The 26,677-nt window shown below is 42.2% G+C and overlaps 1 long non-coding RNA gene across 2 annotated transcripts; it reads right to left on the bottom strand.

The window, feature by feature from the left end:
* Positions 1-221: 221 nt before the first annotated feature.
* Positions 222-25,932, bottom strand: LOC145518289 (uncharacterized). 2 transcript variants are annotated; one of them, XR_014062811.1, is made up of 5 exons: positions 25,788-25,932; positions 16,271-16,390; positions 6,145-6,239; positions 5,903-6,039; positions 222-4,301 (listed from the first exon to the last, which is right to left on the bottom strand). It is a non-coding gene; the product is annotated as an uncharacterized LOC145518289 (long non-coding RNA). The 2 variants fall into 2 exon arrangements; XR_014062812.1 differs by lacking the exon at positions 25,788-25,932 and adding an exon at positions 25,297-25,447.
* Positions 25,933-26,677: the final 745 nt, after the last annotated feature.

The raw sequence follows: 26,677 nt of genomic DNA, 5'->3' as shown, positions 1-26,677 counted from the left end.
CTTGTTCTGATGGGTGGGGCCATGCTCAGTAAATCTTTAATCCAATTTTCTGTCCCCTCCCTGTTGTTTGGCTGTTGTGGTCCTTTAATGGACCAGAACTTGGGGGTACAGAGTCAACTGATAAGAAAGGGAAAGAAGGAAGAAAAGAGGCTGAGCTGCATGAAGGGGACAGAGGAGAGAGAGGGAGAGAGAGAGAGAGAGAGAGACGGGGACCAGTGCTCTGATGGAACAAATGCGTTTATTTAACATATTGTGGGCATATATATACTTCTTACAAGATAGCCCCTTTTTAGCAGAGACAGGGATCAAAAATCTAACAAGTCATCCAGAAAGCCAGAGGCTAGAATCATTCTCAAATAGAGGGAGTTGTAAAAGTTACTTTACATATAGGAAGGGAAGAGTTGTAAATGGCTGCTGTTCACCACATGGAATTTCCATACGAATGAGATACATGAATTTCTATTATTCCTGAAAGCCGGCTTGCCAGCTCTCTGGCACCTGTATTCAGGTGCTGTTAAGGAACATAGAATTCATGCAAGACTGGAAACAGCACACAGGAAGCCTCCTGTTAAGTGTATCCTGACATTTGGCCTAAGGCCAAACTGTGGTATGAGTAATGGCAGCAATGGTGACCTTCAAAAGGACTTTTGCCCACATTGTTGTATTCAGTATCCTTGACCCCACAGCAGGCCACTGTTGACTCATGCCTCCACACTTATGCTGGAGACTCCTGGACACTCACAGACAAGTCTGGCTAGTCTCTTGTGGGGACACTGCTCCTTTCTCCTGGCTCCTGGTCTGCACAAGGTTTTGTTAGTGTCCTCAAAGAGTCTGTTTCCCCAGTCCTGTGGAAGTTCTGTAGTCAAATCCCACTGACCTGAAAACTCAAATTTTCTGGGGGTTCTCAGAGCCTTTGCTGGATCCCCAGGTCGGAAAATCTGTTGTGGGTCATAGAACATTCTTAACAGTGTTAGAATTTCTTTGGTATAATTGTTCTGCAGTTTGTGAGTCATCTGCTTGGTGGCTTTATGGTGAGGCCAGTGGTGACCTCCTCCAAGAGGGCTATGCCACACGCCACATGTCCCAGGTCTGCTTCAGCCAGAGCCCCTGTCCCCACAGCAGGCCACTGCTGACCCGTGCCTCCTCAGGAGACACTCACATACTCAAAGTCAGGTCTGGCTCAGTCTCTGTGGGGTCTCTGGGTCCTGGTGTGCACAAGGTTTTGTTTGAGCTCTGCAAGCTTCCCTGACAGGTATGGGGTTTGATTCTAAACTGGATTTCGCCCCTCCTACCATCTTGTTGGGGCTTCTCCTTTGCCCTTGGATGTGGAGTATCTTTTTTTGGTGGGATCCAGCATTCTGTCGATGGTTGTTCAGCAGCAAGTTACAATTTTGGAGTTCTTGCAGGAGAAAATGAGTGCACATCCTTCTACTCTGCCATCTTGCAAGGGGATGATTTAGTATAGGTTTAACTCTCTCAGGGCCTATGGCTCTCATCTCTTCTGACATGATTAAATTCAAGTATTTAACAGATTATTGGCAAAGTTGAGCTTTCTCCTTTGATACCCTGTAACTACAGTCAGTCAGAAGTTTAGGAAATCTTCTAAGGGTTGACAACAAGCTTCCTCTGTCTCAGCACAGAGCAGAATATCATCTACATACTGTATCACCACTATCTCAGGGCTATACAAGTTTTGTAGGTACTGTGACAAACTCTGCCCAAATAAGTGAGGGCTGTCACAAAACACTTGAGGCAGGACTGTCCACATTAACTAAGAAGCTGGCTGGATAGGATCTTCAAAGGCAAATAAAAATTGGCTTTCTACTGCCAACAGTATAGAAAAGAAGACATCTTTCAAATCAATGACTGAAAAATATTTGGTTCATTCAGGAATTTCAGACAATAAGGGTTTAGGCACCACAGGATGTAAAGGAATCACAGCTTCATCTATTATTCATAAATCTTGAACTACTGTCCGTGTATCATTTGACGTTTTTACACCCAAAATGGGAGTGTTACATGGACTGTTACAGGGAATTAATAGCCCCTCCTCCTTTAAACTTTCAATGATGGATTTTAACCCTTCCTTAACCTCAGGCTTTAGCAGATACTGCTTTTTATGTGGACATAGATGAGGCTCTTTGAGCTTGATAATGACAGGAACAGCCTTTTGAGCTCAACCCACAGTTTTTCCATCAGCCCACAGTCTAGGATTTACATTTTGTTAAACTAATGGGAGAGAAAGAGAGGGCTCCAAGTTCATGAAAACAGAGGCCTGGACCTTGCTAAGTATATCCCTCCCCAGAAGGGGTGAGGGAGACTCTGGCACGATTAGAAACTCATGAGAAAATAGCACAGAGTCCCAGTTGCAGCTTAGAGGACAACTGAAATAATAACTTTTGGCTTGTCCAGGCAGTTCCACCACAGCAGTGGATTGGGAGGAAAGTGGACCAGGAGCCTCAGTGAGCACAGAGAAAGTTGCCCCTGTGTCCAAAAGGAAATCGACTGATTGGCCCTCCACACTTATAAATGCCCAGGGCTCCTCAGGTGTTATTAGGATGGGAGCTTGTTTGGGGATCCCCGGGCATCTTCAGTCCTTCGACCCCTGGGGCCTACACCTCTGGGGGCAGTCTCTTTTCCAGTGTGGTCCTTTGCAGACTAGACAGGGAGTTGGGGGTGGCTTAGTCAACCAAGGACAATCTCGCTTGAGATGCCCCTCTTTTTCACAGTAATAGCAAGTCTGTCCCTTTCGACCTGGGTTCTTCTGGGTATCTTTCTCTTCAAGCAGTTTCAGAGCAAATTTAACAGCTGCTGCTAGGGTCTCAGCCTTCTCCTTGGTCTTTTTCTGCTTCTTTTTCTCCTGTTCATATTCTCTGCTGTGATAAACTGTCTGAGCCAGTTGCAACAGGTTATCTAAAGACTGCTTTGGTCCATATGCCTGTTTTCGTAGCTTATGGCGGATATCTGGAGCTGAATGAGTGAGAAATCTGTCTTTTAAGGTCATCTCTCCCTCTGCACTTTCAGGATCAATGTCAGTGAACCTGTGAAGGGCCTCTCAGAGCCTATCTAGGAATTTACCAGGAGTTTCCTTCTCTCCCTGTTCTATGTCGACCAATTTGGCATAGTTTAAAGTCTTAGTGCGTGCTCGTCTGAGTCCTTCAAGAACACATCTGACAAAGTGACCTCTGATCTCATCTTCCTTTAGCTGTGTTATAGTCCCAGTCAGGGTCTGTAATGGGGACCGCCTGATTCCCAGTGGGGAGGGCAGCTATCTCTTCTTCTCTCTTCCCTACTGATTCATTACCAAGCCATTCATCTCCATAAGCAACAGCTTTCCCTAAAACTCACTTTTTTGAGTCAGCAGTTAGTGTCTGTCCAAGGATATACATCACATCCTTCCAAGTAAGGTCATAAAACAGAGTAATACCATTAAAGGCTCTAATATATTTCTCTGGGTCCTCCAAATAGTCTCCCAGATCTTCCTTGATTTTTTTTATTTCTTGATAAGAAAAGGGCTTATTAACTCTCATAGACTGATTATTTCTCCCAGTGAGTGCCTCCTGAAGAGGCAACAGCTTGTGTGGCTGTTCCTCAGCCTCTCTGGCTGCTCTGTGTGTATGATCCCAGGGATAGATTGGAAAAACCTACTTTTCCTTATCTCTTTGTCCTTCAATCTCCACCTCATCCTCTTCCTCATCCTGTATTTTATCATTAGTTTTAATCGTCTGAGCTTTCTTTACTTCAACTGTCTGAGTTTCTATTGAAACCAGAGTAGACTGAGGTTGTATTGTAACAGGGGTTGTCTGAACCTCTACAGACACTGAAGCAGTTTGATTTTCTATTGAAGTTGTTTGCATTTTAACCAAAATGGGATCTGTCTGAATTTCTACCGAGACTGAGGCAACCCTTCCTGGAGGGATGCCCTGACTTTCAGCTTGCTCAGTTGGGAGCCCCAGATACTGGTGTAAAGTAGGAAGACAAGAGGGAACTGAAGGTTTTACACCCAAATTTTCACACTTGGGACATAAGTCTGGCATGTCTGGCAGAGAGAAAAAGAGCAACACATATGCTACTTCCGCCCATTTCCCTTGCTTCTTACAAAACCTGTCTAATTGTAAGACAGTATTGTAATTAAGTGAACCCCTAACTGGCCATCGTTCGCCGTCCTCCAGTGGATACCATGGCCATGCAGTATCACATAAGAATATCAGGCGTGTCTTCTGTAAGTTCCAGGGATCAAATTTATCCCAGTTTTTCAGGGTACAATCCAAAGGGGTAAGGCTGGAACTGTTAGCTCCCATCTGTAAGAGAAAAAAGCAGTGTCCAGCACCCTTGTTTTTTTCTAACAGAGGTGTCCCTCCCTGCTCTAGACGGGGGTGGAGACAGGTCTTCCACTCAAGCTCCCTCCAGCACTCACCTGTCTCTTACCGACGCAGTGTCTCATCAGTGTGCATCAGCCCTCCTCATTCTACCGCTGAGGCCGGGTGGAGATGCACTGGGGGTAAACTCAGTGGCACCCCAAATTAATTTCCAGTTCCTCACCAGTAAGACCTTTGCCTGATTTCTGCTCTACCTCTGATGCCACCTGGGGTGCAACAGCGTAGCCTTCTGGAATGCCTCCCAAGCTAAGACTGCTAGGTGGAACATCCATCTCCTGGGTACCTAGGCACAGTCTTGAGTATATTCGTGACCACAGTAAAACTCCTAAGTCATAAAAGGATGAACATGAAACCCAGGATGTCCCTTCTGAGTGTCACCACACTAGTATATGTGATAACAAAAGATTTGGTGGTGAAGAGGGAATTCATAGGGCCTGGACTCCATCTTAGGCCTGTTCATGCTGATCATGCTCGGCCACCTCTCTAATGGACTCTAAACTCTGTGCTTAGTGCCTACAGAAATGACAAAAAAAGGATAAGACCCCCTCCGGACAGGAGAACCTTGAAGATCATATCCAGGTCACTCATCGCCTGAGAGAAAACATACACTAATCACCCCTGTCTCCGACAGGCCATAAATTTTTCTGTACCTATCGGAGTGTAACCTCGGGCTTATTGATTATTGGCCAGTTGTTTAACTGTTTGAACACATAACACATGAGTGATGGGATTATTGTGATTGTATTTACCCTTCCTTTGTTTATGTAAGTCTCAAGGAATTTGGGGTGGTGAGTTCGGACACGTACACATGGGGTATAAAAGATTTTCACAAATGCTGGTTGGGGTCCTTGGCTAAGAGAAGACTCTGCCTTGGGCCCGCCGGTGTAATAAACTGCACTCCACTACCTGCATGGTCCTCCTCAGTGAGTTTGTTTCCCAGAACGCGTGGCTACAACAGTGGAGAGTCAGCCAGTGAGGAAAAAGTGATTTTTCTCCTTAAGCTATTAGGGCCAATCCTTCCAGTTCATTCCCACAGATTCCATGAAAAGAGTCTCTAAGGAGTTAAGACAAAAGCCACCAGTGAACTTTCTCTGGTCTGCTAAGAGCTAGCACTACCAAAGGAAGAAACCCACTGTACTTCCAATCTATCCAAATCTGGAATCTCATGCAAGCTGTCAGAAGGGTGATTTCTAGTCTGAGAGATGTCCCTGGAGCTACAGCTCCACTGAGCTCCCTAATGTGTTCCTGCCTGCACTGTCCTATAAAACTTGGAATGGGGTCTGGCTAGAATCCAATAACAGCATGAATTTGCAAGTCCCCCCAAAATCTATAATCTGACACACTAGGTTAGTACAGTAGCTTCAACTCCCCAGTCAGTTGCAATTGCGAAATGGTTGAAGAGACCTGGAAACGTTGATCAAGGAAGGAGCGCTGAGTCTATACGCAAATAGACACAGCAAGTCAGTAAGGCAGAAGCTTTCACCCCGGAAGAGCAGGAGAGCTAGGGCTCTGGGTGTCCTTACCTTGTCTTCACATCCCGGAAGGGCCCCCAGGATGATTGCTTATGGTGAACAGTGCCGAACTCGTGATCTCTGAAGGAGATGTGACTCCGGGATGAAAGGATGCAGCCTCAGTCACTCAGAGCTTCGTGTGGCAGGAACTGTTAGAGTAAAAGGGATAGAGAAAGCCCCTGACAGAGACAGCAGGAGCAGGCAAGGTATTTGAGACTCGTTAGCGAGCTGCTAATCATACATAAAATAATCACCTCAAGGCTGAGAGTTGTACCATGCTCCTCTCCCACAACAGACATCCTGACAGCATTGCCACAAGGGAGTCATCCCCGGAGGAGATATATTGTATCTACAAAACAATTGACATAAATTTTGAAGAAAAACAGATTTCTAAGCAAAATACATAGTTTCATTAACATAGCTTAAAAGAAACATTTCCATGAGTAAGATGTATTGTTTTGTTGAGCAATTAGCAGCTCAAGGTCTGGGAAAATGTTAGTTTCAGTCAGAACGGATTGTCATAGTAACAGGATTAAAGAAGGCTCCTGGAGGATTAAAGCAGAGCAAAGGAATGTCGGGGAGAGAAGCCTCCAGCCCGAGGACGCCAGCCTCCCTGCCAGACCAGCCTGCTAACTCGCTCTTCTCTAGTGAGAACGCGGCTTCATTAAACTGTTTAACGTTTGTTCAATTCATCTACATAGAGTTCTATAATACTTCAATAAGGAAGTAAATAAATTATACTTCCTTCCGCCTTGGAAATCTCTTGGTCTATACTAATGTAAATTCCTAATCCAGCACTGATACAATGAGTGTTACAGGCAGTAACAATGCATGAATGATGATGAATAATGACGAGAAGTTTATTTATTCTGTGTTTGAATTATCTACTTACTTTTATATAATTATTTAATGAAAACATATTGATCAATGAAAAAATGTCAAAACTATGGATTGAACGTTTTATCACCATGTGTAAATACATGTTGAGTAGTGCTGTGATAACAGTGTTGGCACAATGATTATCATTTTTATTATGTCTTTTTCATATATCCCTTTTGAGGTTCTGTTCCATTTTACATGATCATAAAATATTCAGTATAGTGTCTTATACTACACAGTACGTCCTGTGGTTTCTTTTACATATAGTAGCATGTATCTGTTAATAATCCCAAACTCCTAATTCATCCCTTCCTACCTTTTCCCTTTTGGTAACCATAAATTTGTTTCTTATTTTTGTGAGTCTACCTCTGTTTCATAAATAAGTTCATTAGAATCAATTTTTTACATTCATTCCACATATAACTGATACCATATGATATGTCATTTTCTGTCTGACTTCATATAGTATGATAATCTCTAGGACCATCTACATGTGGCTGCAAAAGTTATTACTTCATTGTATTTTATGACTCAGTAATATTCCACTGTGTGTATGTCTATGCACATAAACACATAAATATATCGTATCTTCTTCATCCATTCATCTGACTATGGACATTCATTATTTATTTTTTTAGGTTGGCTTTATTTATTTAGGTTGGCTTCTTGTCTTGGCTGTTATAAATAATACTGCTATGAACATAGAGGTACATTTGTCATTTCAAAGTAGATTTTTTTTTTCTTTTCCACATATCTGACAGGAACGAGACTGCTGGATCATATAGCAACTTTATTTTTAGCTTTTTTACGGAATCTCCATACTGTTCTCCATAGTGGCTACAATTTACATTCTTACCAATAGTATAGGAGGGTTCCTTATTCTCCACAACCACTCCAACATTTACTATTTGTAGACTTTTTAATGATGGACAATCTGATAGCTGTGAAGTGGTACTTCCTTAAAGTGTATTTTTTATTTTCTTTTGAGTAAATGTCAAAACTATGGATTGTCTGTCTCTATAAGCCTTACATATCCAAGTACTTGATTAATATATTTAGGTAGCTAACTCACAGTTCTAATAACTTGGGTTAGAAAAATAAGGGCAATATATTTGTTAGATGAATCAATAGAATTTTATTATATATCATTATATGTTGACCTTGTTTTGGGAGTCTAGCCGGGTGATGGTGTCAATTGCAAAGTAGGAGATTTAGACTGAGGTAAGAGGGTTTGATTAAACAGGCTGTTTATCTGAAATGTGCATGTGTACATGTGTATGTCTTTGCTCTATGTCCTGTAACCATTCAGCCAATGTCATGTTATGGTTCGTGATGTTGGTAAATAATATTTAATTTAATGTTAGCTAAAAGCTGCTTGATTGCATTAAGGATGCTGATATCCACAGCTAACTCCCAAAACCCCCCAAAATTAAAAAAACAGCAAATGCATGAAACAACTATGTGTGAGTGTGACAGGTTAATCGTGATGTCTTATTTAAGGGGAAACAGTAGACGACTTTACGTGAGATGAAATAAGAACCAGATACCACAAACAGTTCATTTACAGAAATCCACATGGAGTGTGGGCCAGAAATTAAGGCACATTTGGGGGCAAGTGGATATTTTCTCACACATTCATAATTAAGCTCTGATTATCAGCAATGACAGGCTTGTTCACTACAAATGATATCAGGTTAGTTCAATTCAGTCGCTCAGTCGTGTCTGACTCTTTGCGACCCCATGGACTGCAGCACGCCAGGCTTCCCTGTCCATCACCAACTCCCAGAGCTTACTCAAGCTCATGTCCATTGAGTCAGTGACGCCATCCAACGATCTCATCCTCTGTTGTCCCCTTCTCCTCCTGCCTTCAATCATTCCCAGCATCAGGGTCTTTTCAGATGAGTCAGTTTTTCGCATCAGTTGGCCAAAGTATTGGTGTTTCAGCTTCAATATCAGTCCTTCCAATGAACACCCAGGACTGATCTCCTTTAGGATGGACTGGTTGGATCTTCTTGCTGTCCAAGAGACTCTCAAAAGCCTTCTCCAACACCACACTTCAAAAGCATCAGTTCTTTGGCACTTAGCTTTCTTTATGGTCCAAATCTCACATCCATACATGACTACTGGAAAAACCATAGCTTTAACTAGATGGACCTTTGTTGGTAAAGTGATGTCTCTGCTTTTTAATACACTATCTAGGTTGCTCATTGCTTTTCTTCCAAGGAGCAAGCATCTTTTAATTTCATGGCTGCAGTCACCATCTGCAATGATTTTGGAGCCCCCCAAAATAAAGTCTGTCACTGTTTCCATTGTTTCCCCATCTATTTGCCATGAAGTGGTGGGACCAGATGCCATGATCTTAGTTTTCTGAATGTTGAGGTTTAAGCCAACCTTTTCATTCTCCTCTTTCATTTTCATCAAGAGGCTCTTTAGTTCTTCTTTACTTTCTGCCATCATGGTGGTGTCATCTGCATATCTGAGGTTATTGATATTTCTCCCAGCAATCTTGATTCCAGCTTATGCTTCATCCAGTCCAGCATTTCTCATGATGTTCTCTGCATATAAGTTGAATAAACAGGATGACAATATATAGCCTTGATGTACTCCTTTCCTGATCTGGAACCAGTTTGTTGTTCCATATCCAGTTCTAACTGTTGCTTCTTGACCTGCATACAGATTTCTCAGGAGGCAGGTCAGGTGGTCTGATATTCCCATCTCTTTAAGACTTTTCCACAGTTTCAATAGTCATAGCATTAATTTGTTACCTGTTTAATGAAGCTAAATGTCTTTTGAGGAGGAAGTTATTCCAAATTTCATTTTAGCCATTCCTCCCATTGACATTAACTTAGTGAAAAGAATTAGCAGAGGATTCTCAGTTGATAAAATCACTCTCATTCTGTTCTTTTCCTTCCACTTAATCCTCCCATTTTTTATTGCAATTTTAGCAGTCAATTACCTCCTATTCTTTCATGAAACAGTCTAGTAATCCAACAGGGATCCCATTCAGTTATGGTAAAATCTCATTTCATCCATACTAGAAAGTTAAGGATCACTTGGTTGCTTTGTTCTTATTAATTGTCTTATTAATTCTAGTAGTAGTCTCATCTGACCTTCTAGGAGACCCAGAAAATTATACTCTAGCTAACCCCTTCAACACTCCCACTTCACATCAAACTGAAATAATACTTGTTATTGCATATGCTATTCTGTGATCCATTCACAATAAATGGGCATTTTATCTTTAGTCTAAATTGTCATTTTAGCAGTTTCCCCAATTGTTTGTATATTAAAACAATAAAGTATAACATTCTGACCTCTTAGCTAATGTTTCTTTGGATTTCAAGTAGTGGACCTAATAACACTAACATGAATTGGAAGAGAGTCCATTGATCACTGATACATTGTAATTGAAGAACTAGCATCTGCTCTATAGTTTTTAGATTTGTTGTTGTTATAGCACTAATAAGCATTATTAAAAGTAACCTGCTAAAATTTAAGTCTCTGTAAGAAATGGGGAGTAATATGTCTCCTTAAGACTCAAGGAAGATGCTCTAAGTTTACTATTTCCTGAGCAATTTGCCAATGGGACATAAACACTATCATTAAGTCATTAAGTGCTGCACAAGCAGTAAAACTCATGTCGTGAAAACTAGCAGTACACAGCTGTACTTTAAGAATCACATGCCCCCACATAGATGAGTATGGTACTAGGCTTTATTACATATGTAAGAACTAAAGACCCTCTTGATGAAGGTGAAGGAGGAGAGTGAAAAAGTTGGCTTAAAGCTCAACGTTTGGAAAACTAAAATCATGGCATCTGGTCCCATCACTCCACGGGAAATAGATGGGGAAACAGTGTAAACAGTGTCAGACTTTACTTTTTTGGGCTCCAGAATCACTGCTGATGGTGACTGCAGCCATGAAATTAAAAGACACTTACTCCTTGGAAGGAAGGTTATGGCCAACCTAGATAGCATGTTTAAAAGCAGAGACATTACTTTGCCAACAAAAGTCCGTCTAGTCAAGGCTATGGTTTTTCCAGTGGTCATGTATGGATGTGAGAGTTGGACGGTGAAGAAAGCTGAGCACCGAAGAATTGATGCTTTTGAACTGTGGTGTTGGAGAAGACTCTTGAGAGTCCCTTGGACTGCAAGGAGATCCAATCAATCCATCCTAAAAGAGATCAATCCTGGGTGTTCATTGGAAGGTCTGATGTTGAAGCTGAAGCTCCAATACTTTGGCCACCTCATGCGAAGAGTTGACTCATTGGAAAAGACCCTAATGCTGGGTAGGATTGGGGGCGGGAGGAGAAGGGGACGACAGAGGATGAGATGGTTGGATGGCATCACCGACTCGATGAACATGGGTTTGGGTAGACTCCGGGAGTTGGTGATGGACAGAGAGGCCTGGCGTGCTGCAATTCATGGGGTCGCAGAGAGTCGAACACGACTGAGAGACTGAACTGAACTGAACTGATGTTACATGTAATAGATATTTGTGTTACGTGATATATCCTAAAGGAAATCAGTCCTGAATATTCATTGGAACTGAAAGATGTTCTAAAGTTTCACATTTCTAATAAGGTGTAAAATCCTCACTGTAAGCCTCTTGTTACGTGAGTAAATACACAAATAAAGAATATGGAACGTCTATTTTCATGTAAATAACAAATAATCCATAGACTGCTAACATATTGAAACATATGACTTTGGATGAGAAGACAATTATTGTTTGATATATAATGAACAACTAGAATAAATCTGTCTTATTTCATTTGTAAACTTAAACAAATGCAAAACAAATAGTGGGAATTTCATTATGATGAAATATTTCATGGGGATGATAGATCAATAAATGCAATGTAAACAATTTTGATTAAAACTGGAATTCTCAAATGTTAGTCATTAATGTTCTTATGGTTGAAATACAGTGATGATTTTTCATTTCATTGGCATAGTTCCACTTCATGTAAGAATACAAATGACATTCATTGTATTTTAAGTACTGTTTCTGTTGTTAGTTTTATAAGTTTTTTTTCAAAACTTTCACAAATTTGTACTGGCCTCGAATTTATTAACATGGTAGAACTGGTTGTGTTATTCTAATGAATTTTGATGGTTGATTTGGGGCCTTAATGATTTTTTTTATTTTATATACACTGATTGTTAGTAACTTTTTGTAATACCACGGCTATAGGTACTAAGCAAGATGCTGAGGTTTGAGTTTATAATAAAACTGTCTTTGGTATATTTCCTTTCTGTAATGATGAAAATACAGATTGTAGTCACAATGCAATATTTGTTCACATTCACTAACTGATTATAACCAAGGTCTAAATATTAACAATGTAGAAAATTAGATACCTTACACTTGCTTGTGGATATGGAAAATGGTACAGACTATATGTACAATAAATTGGCATTTCCTCAAAAAGAAGAAAATATACCTTACTGCTTACTTTAAAACCTTCACTCCTCAAAAAGAAAAAAAAAAAACTCCACCTCTGGGTATATACCCTAATGAACTGAGAACAGCTATTCAAACAACAACTGGTACATAAATATTAGTAGCAGCATTATTTACAATAGCCCAAAGGCAGGAACCATTGAAGTGTCCAGTGGATGAATGTATATGCAAAACAGGGTACATTTAAAAATTTTAACAGTGCCCTACAAGAAATGGAGCAGCCACTGTGGAAGACATTATGGTAAATCCTCAAATAATTAATGCATGGGAATTAACTTATGATATATCAATTCCACTTTGGGTTACGTACTGAAAAGGTTTGAAAAATAGGACTGAAACACATATTTGTATACTCATATTCACACCAGCATTATTCATGCTGGTGAACAGATGGAAGCACACCAACTATCCAGGGACAGAGGACTCCATAAACACACTCAGCATTCACACAATGGAATATGATCCAGACTTCAAAACTAGGTAATTCTGACAATGCTACAATGTGGATAAACCTAGTAGTCATTATGTTAACTGAAACAAACCAGACCAAACTAGTAAGAAATATCCAAACAAGTCCAATTCAAAGACAGAAAGCAGAATGTGATTCCCAGGGGTTGAAGAGAGCTGATGTTTCATGGATGCAGTTTTACTTGGGGTAAATGAATTCCCATGACTTCTCCAAAACCAGTTATAGAACAATTAATTGGAAACCATATGCAATCAAATAAATGTAGACAGAAACTTTACAATGTACACCAAATTAACTCAAACGTCTCAAAAGACAAAATGCAAAACTGTATCTCCATTATCTTGGTTCTAGTGATGAATTTGAACAACAACAACAAAAACAACTAAAAGTCTATCAAAAAAGATATAAAATTCATAACATGGACTTTAAAAATTAAAAATTTAAACTCAGTGAAAGGCCTTATTCAGAAAACATAAATACAAACAAAAACAGAGAAAAATATTTATAAAATATATATCTGATAAAGGATTTATCCTAACATTATACCAAAAACTGTAGAATAAATAACCTCATTAAAGTTATAAATCTGAACATCTGGCAGAAGATAATATACAGACAGGAGATAAGCATATAAACACTCAAAATCATATATCATTAGGAAATGAGAAATTAAAACAGTGAATGAAGTAGCACTGCAAACCTATAAGAACCACTGACTCAAAAAAAAAAGAAAGGAAGAAAGAAATATGACCCTATTAATTTATGGTCAGTGAGAAAATACACAAACTCCTTCACTGCTGCTGAGATGCATATATAGCAGCTCTGAAAGACAGTTTGGCAGTTTTTTCCAAAGTTGAACAAGGCTCACTTGAGGACCCAACACTGCAAGTCTAATATTTAGGAAACTACTGTTATATACAGTGTCCAAACAAAAACATCATGCAATTACAAATAGCAACTCTACTCAGTTCAGTTCAGTTCAGTTCAGTTGCTCAGTCGTGTCCAACTCTTTGCGACCCCATGAACTGCAGCACGCCAGGCCTCTCTGTCCATCACCAACGCCCGGAGTCTACCCAAACCCATGTCCATCGAGTCGGTGATGCCATCCAACCATCTCATCCTCTGTCGTCCCCTTCTCCTTCTGCCCCCAATCCTACCCAGCATTAGGGTCTTTTCCAATGAGTCAACCCTTCGCATGAGGTGGCCAAAGTATTGGAGTTTCAGCTTCAACATCAGACCTTCCAATGAACACCGAGGGTTGATCTCTTTTAGGATGGATTGATTGGATCTCCTTGCAGTCCAAGGGACTCTCAAGAGTCTTCTCCAACACCACAGTTCAAAAGCATCAATTCTTCGGTGCTCAGCTTTCTTCACCGTCCAACTCTCACATCCATACATGACCACTGGAAAAACCATAGCCTTGACTAGATGGACTTTTGTTGGCAAAGTAATGTCTCTGCTTTTAAATATGCTATCTAGGTTGGCCATAACCTTCCTTCCAAGGAATAAGCGTCTTTTAATTTCATGGCTGCAATCACCATCAGCAGTGATTTTGGAGCCCAAAAAAATAAAGTCTGACACTGTTTCCATTGTTTCCCCATCTATTTCCCATGAAGTGATGGGACCAGATGCCATGATCTTAGTTTTCTGAACGTTGAGCTTTAAGCCAAGTTTTTCACTCTCCTCTTTCACCTTCATCAAGAGGCTCTTTAGGTCTTCTTCACTTTCTGTCATAAGGGTGGTGGCATCCACATATCTGAGGTTATTGATATTTCTCCTGGCAATCTTGATTCCAGCTTGTGTTTCTTCCAGCCCAGCATTTCTCATGATGTACTCTGCATATAAGTTAAATAGGCAGGGTGACAATATACAGCCTTGACGTACTCCTTTTCCTATTTGGAACCAGTCTGTTGTTCCATGTCCAGTTCTAACTGTTGCTTCCTGACCTGCATACAGGTTTCTCAAGAGACAGGTCAGATGGTCTGGTATTCCCATCTCTTTCAGAATTTTCCACAGTTTATTGTGATCCACACAGTCAAAGGCTTTGGCATAGTCAATAAAGCAACTCTACTAATGATGGCTAAAAACTTTCAAATATCAGGATGTCCTTCAGTAGGTGACCGGTAAGCAAACTAAAACATCCAAGTGAAAGGGGACAAATGCCACCTCTTTGGAGTATTGGGAGCTGAATGATTTTTTTAAAGGACACATGATCATCTCTGAAACCCAAGTTAAGGTGGCTCTTCTGTGGGTCAAATTTACAATTTAAGGGAGATCTTCATTTGCAAGGAAATCTCCCTGTCTATGGGCTTCCCAGGGACTCAGTGGTAAAGAATCTGCCAGCCAATATCCTCTGGAGAATATCTGGCAATATCCTCTGGAGAAAAAGGGCAATGCACTCCAGTATCTTTGCCTGGAAAATCCCAAGGACAGAGGAGCCTGGCAGGCTACAGTCCAGGAGGTTGCTAAAAGTCAGACTTGACTCAACAGCTAAACAACAGTTCCCTCTCTGTGCCCAGAATAGAAAAATGACAATCCTGTGAAATTCTGATCAATAGGGAAGACTAAGACACATATCTGCACAACAACCTTACCTTTCCTTTCATTTTTATTTCTTTTAATGTTTATTTACTTCACTGCAATGGGTCCATCGTTATCGCTACACACAGGATCTTCAATTGCAGCATGTGAGCTCTTAGTTGTGCACATGGGATCTAGTTCCCAGACCAGGGATCAATCCAGGACCCCTGTGCTGGAAGGGCAGAGTCTTTGCCACTGGACACCAGGGAAATCTCTGTTTTGTTTTGAGATGAAGATGGTATCTAAGGTAATATCTTGGGCCATTTCAGAGAGCAACTCAATTTCCTGGGTTTCTTCAGTGTATAAACAGCTATACGTGTTATTAAACTTGTTTGCACAACGAGTGAAAGTAGTTTATACTACAACACTGTCCGCTTAAAAGTATTTAAATGGTACATCATGCTATTTATTTTTAATTACAATGGGAAAAATAATATAGTACTGATACACAGTACAACATGAATAAACACTAAAAACATCCTTAGTGAAAAAACATCCATACAGAAAAGGTCACCCAGATCCCATATTTATCTTGTTTGCTTTAAATCCATGAAGGTTATCCAAATGACAGAAAACCTCAGTTGCATTCCAGAAAAGAAAACTGGATGAGGATGGAAAAAAGACATCTTCATACAATTTGGAGAACTAGTGAATGTAGAAGTGGGTCTATGCATCCCATAATAGTGAGGAAACCATATGGTTTCCTGAACTGGGGGTTATGTGCTGGTTCCTCGGGGGAATGTGCCTGTTTAGGGTGAAATACATGGAGTATTTTGTATTAGGTATTAGTATTAGTATTAGTATTAGTATTTTGTATTAGTATTAGGTGATGTGGCAACTATGAGTACTTTGTACCATTATGAGGAGTTTCCTGTACATTTTGCATTACTCGAAAGTAAATAACTTTTCAAAACAACCATGTTAAGACCATGCCAGAAAATCGCATAAGACAGGCATGAAACTTGGTTACAGAGGCCAAGACTTACCCATATCAAGTTCAGAGGATGCTATGATGCTCAATGCCCTCGTAGGAGTCCGTCTGGGATGAAGAAGCACTGCCGGAAGAGCCCATTAGTAGCCAGCATGTTTTGGGTCCACCGGATAACCTAGTGCAGGAGAAACTGAAACTGTAGACATACATTTTTCAATATCACTTCATAAAAAGTTGTTAGAATATATAAATTTAGTATAGTTGAAGAATTTGATGTCAACATACAGATATCTGTTTATTTCTATACACTAATAACAAAACTTTAGAAAGAAAAATTAACAAATTCCCATTTAGAGCATCAAAAGGAATAAAATATCTAGCAACAAATTTAACCAAGGACATAAAAGACCATTACTCAGAAAAACTAGAGAGCATCAATAAACAAATGGAGGAAAACACAAAGAAACAGGAAAATATTCAATGCTTATGCACTGGAAGAATGAGTTATTAAAACGTCCATTTCAATCAAAGCCATTAGCAAATGCAATTATAATATAATGTTCAAGGGCATTCTTCATAGAAATATAAATATTCCTAATATTAGTATGCAACAACTAAGGACTCTGAATAGCCAGAGACTCTGAGAAAGAACACAGCTGGAGGCATCTTGCTCCCTGACTTCAAGCTAGAGAAAGGAGTTGTGGTAACCACAGCAGAGAGGAACTGGCACAAACACAGACCACAGGAAGAGAACAGAGAACCCAGAAGTAAACCCACGTATATGTGGACAGTTAATTCATGAAAAGCGAACCAAGAGGAAAGGACAAAGAGCAAAGAAGAAAGGACAGTCCTCTCAAGAAACAGTGCCAGGAAAACTAGATACCCTACACCAAAGAACATCACTGGTCATCCTCCCCATCACACAGAAACCTCACCAAAACCCCACAATTTTCCATATCGAGCTCTTTCCCTCCTGAGTCCTCTGAGGATTGGCCTGCCCAGTCCGCACCTAGCTGCTCACAGGAAACGTCTCCTTTGTCCTCATTTGTCCCTCTTCCAGCGCCTCTTTGCTGGTCAGTACTGAGTCAGTCCTGCTCCTCTCAGCGTGGATGCAGCTCCGCTATCCAGAAGCCTGAGCCCTGATGGGTCCTGAGGAGACAAAGCTCCATCAGCTGTGCCTGGAGCCGAGTCTGGGAGCAGAACGTGCCTGTGACCACGGGTCAGGGGTGGGTGTGATGCCCCCTACGCACCACCACGCTCAGCCCGTGGAGGCAGCATCCCGAATGCTATTCTTCTGGGAGCACTAAGCTCGGAAATCCAAACTGAAATGGAGCCAACTATCTCCACAACCCTTCTCAAAATAATTACTTGGAACAATTAATTAATTAGAAACCATATGATTTAGAAACATCAATAGACCAGTAGAACATCACTGGTCATCCTCTACATCACACAGAAACCTCGCTAAAAACAGTGAAGAATGGTGATGTTTCTAATTAATCAGAAACCACACAGACATGAACTTTGCAACTGACACCACAATTCAATGACAAAGCTGTTAAAAATTTTAGAAAAAAAAAACAAAATAGCTAGGGTGTGCTAATGAGTTTTAACACAAAACACTAAAAGCCAACTTACAAAATTTTAAAAATAAACTAATTAAAAGGTCAACTTTCAAAAAAAGTATGCCTTTCTACTCCGTGAAGGACCTTATTCAGAAAACAAAACAAACAAACAAACAAAAACCTCTTAGAGGAACTGTGGACTGAAACCATCCACCCTTGCCAGGCCCCATACTAACCACTTGCAGCAGTTTTCTTACAGCAGGAGGTTCTGGTAAAGCACTCAGTACGAACAAGCTACCACCGACCATAAGAATCCCGGCAAGTTCAGAGAGATGACATGCCAGGCCTTAGGCCCCACCAACCTCATAGGACTATGAACAGAAGTTCATAACATTGTATAGGAGGCAGTGATCAAAACCCTGCCCAAGAAGAAGAAATGAAAAAGGCAAAATGGTTGTCTGAGGAGGCCTTACAAATAGCTGAGAAAAGAAATGAAGCTAAAGGCAAAGGAGAAAAGGAAAGATATATCGATCTGGATGCAGAGTTCCAAAGAATAGCAAGGAGGGATAAGAAAGCCTTCCTAAGTAATCAATGCAAAGAAATAGAGGAAAACAATAGAATGGGAAAGACTAGAGATCTTTTCAAGAAAATCAGAGACCAAGGGAACATTTAGTGCAAAGATGGGCACAATAAAGGACAGAAATGGTATGGACCTAACAGAAGCAGAAGATATTAAAAAGAGGTGGCAAGAATACACAGAAGAACTATACAAAAAAGACCTTCATGATTCAGATAACCATGAGGATGTGATCACTCATTTGGAGACAGACATTCTGGAATGCAAAACTCAAGTGGGACTTATGAAACATCACTGCAAACAAAGCTAGTGGAGGTGATGGAATTCCAGCTGAGCTATTTCAAATCCTAAAAGATGATCCTGTGAAAGTGCTGCACTCAATATTCCAGCAAATTTGGAAAACTCAGCAGTGGCCATAGGACTGGAAAAGGTCAGTTCTCATTCCAATCCCAGAGAAAGGTAATGCCAAAGAATGCTCAAACTACCGTACAGTTGCACTCATCTCACACGCTAGTAAAGTAATGCTCAAAATTCTTCAAGCTAGTCTTCAACAGTACATGGACCAAGACCTTCCAGATGTTCATGCTGGATTTAGAAAAGGCAGAGGAACCAGAGATCAAATTGCCAACATCTGTTGGATCATAGAAAAAGCAGAGAGTTCCAGAAAAACATCTACTTTTGCTTCATTGACTATGCCAAAGCCTTTGACTGTGTGGATCCCAACAAACTGTGGAAAATTCTTCAAGAGATGGGAATACCAGACCACCTGACCTGCCTCTTGAGAAATCAGGTCAAGAAGCAGGTCAAGAAGCAACCGTTAGAACCGGGCATGGAACAACGGACTGGTTCCAAATTGGGAAAGGAGTACATCAATGCTGTATATTGTCACCCTGCTTATTTAACTTATATGCAGAGTACATCATGTGAAATGCCGGGCTGGATGAAGCACAACCTGGAATCAACATTGCTGGGAGGAATATCAATCACCTCACATATGCAGATGGCACCACCCTTAGGGCAGAAAGCGAAGAGAAACTGAAGAGCCTCTTGATGAAAGTGAAACAGGAGCATGGAAAAACTGACTTAAAACTCAACATTCAGAAAAATGAAGATCATGGCCTCCTTCTCGTCACTTCATGGCAAATAGGTGGGGAAACAATGGAAACAGGGACAGACTTTATCATCTCGGACTCCAAAATCATGGCAGATGGTGAGTGCAGCCATGAAATTAAAAGATGCTTGCTCCTTGGAAGAAAAGCTATGACTAACCTAGACAGCAGATTAAAAAGCAGAGACATTACTTTGCCAACAAAGATCCATCTAGTCAAAGTTTGGTTTTTCCAGTTTTCATGTATGGGTGTGAGAGTTGGACTATAAAGAAAGCTGAGCACTGAAGAATTGATGCTTTCAAACTGTGGTGTTGGAGAAGACTCTTGAGATTCCCTTGGACTGCAAGGAGACTCAACCAGTCCATCCTAAAGGAAATCAGTCCTGAATATTAATTGGAAGGATGGATGCTGAAGCTGATGCTCCAATATTCTGGCCATCTGATGCAGAGAACGGACTCATTTCTGGGGAAGATTGAAGGAGGGAGGAGAAGGGGATGACAGAGGATTAGATAGTGGGATGGCATCACCTGCTCGATGGACATGAGTTTGAGTAAGTTCTGGGACTTGGTAATGGACAGGGAGGTCTGGAGTGCTGCAGTCCATGGGGTTGCAAAGAGTCGGACATAACTGAGTGACTGAACTTTACTGAACTGATGAGGGGAAGGTGAGGAACAAAGTAAAAAGACTATTCCTTCCTTGCAAACGTCCTCTAGAATGGCAAGCCTCAGGCAGGGAATGTGTTAGTTTCACTTCCTTGCAGTCCTTCACAGGTGGGCTGCTCAAGTTATCTCCCTGAGGCAGGCCATTATGTGTGTTTATAATAATAAAAAAAACCTTTAAACTTACAGAAGCAAATCCAGTGTAAATTTAAAATTTACCCTTCCAGGTTACACTACTAGAGAATTACAAATTAAAATCATCAGATATCACACCACACCTATCAGAGCTGCAAAACTCCAAATTGATGACAATGTCAACTACAAATTGGCACTTGCCAAGAGCATTTGCCAGTTGTGTTAGTTGCTCAGTCGTGTCCAACTCTTTGTGACCCCGTGGACTGTAGCCCCCCAGGCTCCTCTGTCCATGGGATTGCCCAGACAAGAATACTGGAATGGGTTGCCATTCCCTCCTCCACAACTACAACAGTGGCATTTGCCATCTGCCTTTGTGGAGACTGAACCCTGGGCTGCTGCAGCTGTGAACCTTGAACACCCCTGAGGGAGTTCAGGGTGGAGTGAGGCATTCTGTGCTCAGGGAATCTGGTGGCACAGGTCTTTAGGTAGTTGAATGCTTTTAGGAACTGATTTTATGATCTCAATCCTTGTGTCACGCGAGTGTATGCTCCTCGGTTCTTGTCACGTCACAACAAAGATTTGGAGTGACGGACATTAGAGCCCTCAGCGGGTCATGGCTCTCGGGTCTTGGACAGACCATGTTATAGCTCTTAGACAAACCAGTGCTACAGCTCTATTTTATTTAGATAATACCAGGAAAATCCATCCTTGAAGCACGAGGGCCTGCCGACTGTTGACCCAAAAACACGAAGAGAACGCCCCAGCGTGCGGGAGAGAAAAAGGGAGCGAGAGCGCTTTGGCTCCGCTTTTTATATGTTTTTTCCTCCCCCTGAGTCTGCCCGATGCAAATTGGGCTTAGCCAGGAGTGCTGTTCTACCTGAAGTTCTCACTCCAGTCCTCGAACCTTCCTTTGACCTTCCTTTGTTCCATTTTCACGGGCTTTTCCCTTCCTTTCTTTTAGCCACCGCCATTTTGGACTCCTGTTTCCTATTCTAACTACCTAACATTTGCATCTCCTCATAGCTAGAAAAACACTAAACCCCCTCATGGTGATATCAGCTCCTCATGACTAGCACCAAACTGTTTTTAAAATAAGCACTTGATTGCATTGAACTCCGCCTTCACCAAAATTTTATATATTGAACTTCCCCCACAGCCTCTGTGGAGCAGTCTCTCAGAGCTATCTGAATGCTGTCTCCCAGGCTGCAGTCCTCATATTGTCCCAAATAAAGCTTAACTCACAACTCCCAAATCGTACGCTTTTTTGCATGCTAAGTTGCTACAGTGATGTTCTAGCCTATGGGCCATAGCCCTCCAGGCTCCTCTGTCCATGGGATTCTCCAGGCAAGAATACTGCAGCGGGTTGCCATGCCCTCCTCCAGGGGATCTTCTTCTCCACCCAGGGATCGAACCTGTGTCTGCTGTGTCTCTTGCATTGGCAGGCGAGTTTTTTTTTTTTTTTTTTTTACCACTGGCACCACCTAGAACTTCTCAGTCAACAACAACATCAACTACTGGAGAGTGAGGAGCAGCAGGAAGTCTCCCTCGCCTGCTGGGATGGCCGTAGAGACACCGGGTAACACCTTCGGACCATTTTTTCCCAAAGTTAAGTGATGGGATATATCTGTTGCCTTGAAAAGGAAAAAAAGGAATGAGTTTTTCTCTTTCCCTTTCCTGAGAACCAAGAAGATAAAGAGAACTGTGAGAGGCCCGAATAGTCCTAGTTTTTTACTTTAACTGCTCCTAACTCTGCATGTCTTTAGCTAAGTTTGCTTTTCTGCCCCATAACTCTGTAGGAGCTACAATTCACATTTTTTCCTTTGACTCTGTGCTAAATACATCCTGTATCTGGTGTTTACTCTTACAACACCGTTCCCCTTGTAGTTCCATATCAGAAAGAAGGCCACAGAGCTACCAAACTATCAGACTCTATTACTGGGCTGCTGAGGCCAGTTTGTGACTGTCTTTGAAACCATGCAAGAGGAAGAAACCAAGGTCCGGTCAAATTGCTCCTCATCACCCACTCCTGACTGCGAGCCTATCAGCCTGGGCTCCTCACACGGAGGGGGAGGGGACACAGCTCTCGCTGCACAAGCCTGCTGTCTTCCCCTCCCCATCGGTGGAGAATTAAAGCCACCTTTCTATTTCCCCCAAACTCTGTCTCCATATTCTTTTATTCAGTTTCAATGGACAAAGAAGGTCAAGATTTTGGCCAGCAACATATGGTACTTTCATTATTAGTCAACTGCTTTGAAAATCTATCTCTAAATTCAAATAATGATGCAGTTTTGCACGGCAGCACTATTCATAATAGCTAAAAACTTGCACAAATCAGGATGTCTTTTAATAAATGCATGCACAAGCAAAGTGGGGTACGTCTATATCAAGGCGAATAGAATATGCCACTTCAAAATTTGCCTCTCTAAGGAGTATTTAAGTGGGTCCCAAAAATAATAAAAGGAATCTCAGAAAACCGAGTAACCATTTCCCTTTTGTGAAGGACATTTACAATAGAGAAATCTCCATTTGTAAAGGTATGTCCCTCTCTGAACCACTAATAGAAGGATAATTAAATCTCAAGTAACTCTTATCAATGGAGTAGTCCTGACTTAAATCTGCAAGCAATCATACCTTTCTTTACTGTGTTTTGCATGATAAACTGTCATAACTGGCTTCCCCCCTCCACCAAGGTCGTTCTTTTGTTTATTTCTGAGGGTGGCATTTAAGGTGATGGCTTTGAACATTTCAGGGAGTGACTCAGTTTTCCTGGGGAGCTCCCCTTTATACAGGAGGTACATATGTTATTAAACTTCTGGTTTTCTCCTGGTAGTCTGTTTTCCCTTGTTTGTTGGTTTTTGCTTTTGTTTTCACAGGGGACAGCTCAGCTAAGAATCTAGAAGAGTAGAGGGAAAATTGTTTTTCCCTCCATACACATGCAATGGAATACCACTCAGCAATAAAACAGAATGAGTCATCAACCCATGGAAAAACCAGCATAAATCTTACATATATATTGTTAAGTGAAAGAATCCAGTCTGAGGAAGGTGCTTACATATGACCCCATTTATGACATTCTGGGAAAGGCAAAGCTACACAGATGACAAGCAGATCATGGGGTGGAGGGTTTGAAATATTCCATGAGATATTTTAGGATGCATATCTGTCACTATGCATTTGTCTAAGCTGACAGATTTGTATGGCTCAAGGGATTAATCACAATCTATTCAAATTTAGCTAATTTCGATGTAGCAGGGGAGTGCAGCTTCCCCGGTGGCACTAGTGGTAAAGTACCCACCTGCCAATGCAGGAAATGTAAGACACACAGGTTCAATCCCTGGGTCGAGAAGATCCCCTGGAAGAGGCCATGGCAACTCACTCCATTCTTGCCTCAAGAATCCCCTGGGCAGAGGAGCCTGGTGACTATGGTCCATAGGGTTACAAAACATTGGACATGACCGAAGGGACTTAGAGGGCAGCATAGCGTGCACAATGTGACCCTGTATCTAACGGTGACAGAGACACATGGAGAAAGCTCACTGTAGAGGCAATGAGCAGCATCTGTGAACGGCAGGCGAAACGGACGCTTCACAAGTGGTGAGCTTTATGTTGCGGAATTCTTTCCAGGGTGTAGTAGCTAAGAAAGCTGAAACCTCTCCACATGTCATCGAAAGGAGCAAAAAACACACAGATGAATGGCCGATGGCAGGAGCCAGGTTCCTCGCTGTGGGAGTGCCCCTTACAGATACACAAGGGGAGAGCCTCTGCTTTCTTAATCCTGAATCCCAGCTTCCTCGGAGGATAATGTGGGGAGGTGACTGACCAGGGTGGAAGCACAGATCTTTGCAGACATAGGAACCTCACACCTCATTTTCCCACAAATACTTGGGAATAGCCCTCCATGATCTGCCCACCCCCAGGCAGGTACAGGAGTGTTTACCCCTAATCTGTCCCAGAAGCCAGGCCCTGGAGATTGGAGCCAGGATAGGGGTGCCTGGGCCCCTGCCCAGCAGCTGGTTGGAAGAAAGGAGACCAGTCCTGAGGCAGGGTCTCCCTGAAGTCAGTGAGGCCGGTGCACAGGTGGAATTCATCCTCAGGGGACGTGGGCAGGGACTGCCACAGCTCTGTGTCCCACCCAAGCCCCTTTGATGAAGCCACAGCCGCACTGGGCTGTCTCCTGACAGTGTCCCTAACTCTGACACAGTGGTTTTACAAAGGAACAGGAGAATGAAGCTGAGCTCCTGCGGGCCACCCCTTCCTGGCTCTGAACTGCTTCCAACAGGACCACAGCCGCCTGCACATTGTCTGCTGTAACCCACCTGCCTCCAGCCGGCCTTTCTTCTTTCTCTCTGTTGAAACCCAAATTCTGTTCATAGAGCCGAAAAATGAATTCCACAAACTCACAAACACTCACACAGGCAAAGTTTATTTTAGAAGATAGACAAACAAAGCCCTCAACATAGACCCTGAAAGGGGGTGAGAAGCCACAAAAAGGTAAGGATTACAGCAGTTTTGTATCTTCACTAATATTGATCTGTACATTTTTGGTTGGTTTGTGACTTTAATATGTGTCATTTTTGACCAATTGGTTTAAACATTGCAATGTCCAGTTTGTCGTTTTTATGGCTTTCTTGGATCCCCCAGTTTCTCAGTTTTTTCAGACATTGTGATGCCATCCCTCAATGCTTTTCAAGACCCCAGACCATTATTTAGGGGCTAGATGTATATTTAGAAGCTTATTGTCTACCTGGAGTTTTTCTCTTTGATAAACTGGAAAACAGTTAATGATTGTCTTGCCCTGGGTCTGAATGTTTTATGACCCTCCAGACGAGGGTGGCATTCCTCTGAGTGCCTGGAAATTGGAACAAAGAGTAAGATACTGACTTGGGAAGAGAAAAATTGAAATTAAAAAGAATCAAGATCCCAAAGTCTTATGCCGTCTAGCGATTTCTGGCTTCTGTGATGATTCCAGTGACATTCCCCCCTGGACCCCTCCGCCGAGTCAGACGCACTTGCATAACCACTGCCTCCCATCTCACCTCGGGTGCTCACAGGCCCCTCAGACAGCTGCGTTCCTTCTGCTCCCCACATCCAAAGGCAGCTCCACCTTCCCAGGTTGCTGAGTCCAGACCCTCAAGGCCTCCCAGGCTCCCACTTCCTTGTGCCCCAGTGACGGTCAGCTCCTCCTCCAGGGCCCAAGGCCAGTCCCCACACCAGTTCCCCTCCACACCCACAGCCCTGGCCCATGCCTGATGCCTTCATCAGGCCCTGACAGAGCGCCCTGAGCCACAATGCATCTCACACCCTGTCTCAACGTGGTCTGTCTGAAGCACCAACGAGCCTGTGTCACTCTCCCACCTGTGACCCCCTAAATGTTCTCTTCCTTTGGATGGCGTGACTGGTGGGAGAGGCATTCACCAGGGCCCTGAGAGTCCCCAGCATCCTCGCTAGGCTGCTGCCACCGGGGTTCCCAGACCCTGAGTATCTCAGCAGGACAGGTGATGTGGAACAAAACCCCAGAACTGCTCACCTCAGGAGGGGGCTGGCACTGCTGCTGGCTGATCAACGTGAGCAGAGAAGGGTGCCCCAGCGGGGGCACAAACACTGCAGGAGGGCCTCTCCATTTCAGGAGGCCTGCTAGCACAGTTACATTTTCCTCACTCCTTTTATGGAATAAACAAACAAACCAGAACCTTTGCCACAGGACCGGAGGCTCAGCATTCCTAATTACCTCAGGAATGTCAAGCAAAAGGACAATGAGCCATCAAATCCCACCAGTCACAGTGGGCATCTTCACAAGTCTACAAACAACAAAGGCAGCAGGCAGCCTGGAGGGAAAAGACCCCCACCACACACACACACTGTCAGTGGGAATATACATCGGCAATAGCCGGTAAAATGGGCAGTCTCCTAATGCCTGAAAGAAAAACTATCTTGAGTAGCTTAGCATAGGATCTGATGTTCCCACACTTGGGCTAAATTCCCAGAAAGCCATAAGCAAAAGGCACATGTGCCCTAAAGAACACGGCAACAGTCAAGACACAGAACCAGTAACATTTTCCGGGACAGGTTAGAGCTTACACAAAATGTCATACATATATACAATGGCCTATTACTCAAGCATAAAAAACTGTCACTATAATTAGGAAATTAGGTCTGATACCTACAGGGATTGACCTTGAAGGATAATAAAAAGGTTAACGGTCAGGCCGGTCCCCATAGGGAGTCCAGAGGTCCAAGTTGGCAGGTTGATTTTTTTTTTCCTTCATTCCTTCACTCTGCTTTAGTCACGTAGGAGGCTCCTTTTAATCCTTTTTTATTATGACACTAATCAGTTCTGTCTGAAACTCACTTTTCTCCAAACCTTGAACTGCTAATTGCCAAGCAAAACAATACATTTTACTCATGGAAATGTTTTTC

This window comes from Giraffa tippelskirchi, chromosome 8 (assembly GCF_054371585.1).
Source record: "Giraffa tippelskirchi isolate mGirTip1 chromosome 8, T2T-mGirTip1v1.2.pri, whole genome shotgun sequence".
In the NCBI taxonomy this organism is placed as follows: domain Eukaryota; kingdom Metazoa; phylum Chordata; class Mammalia; order Artiodactyla; family Giraffidae; genus Giraffa; species Giraffa tippelskirchi.
This window is presented reverse-complemented; position numbering and strand designations above follow the sequence as displayed.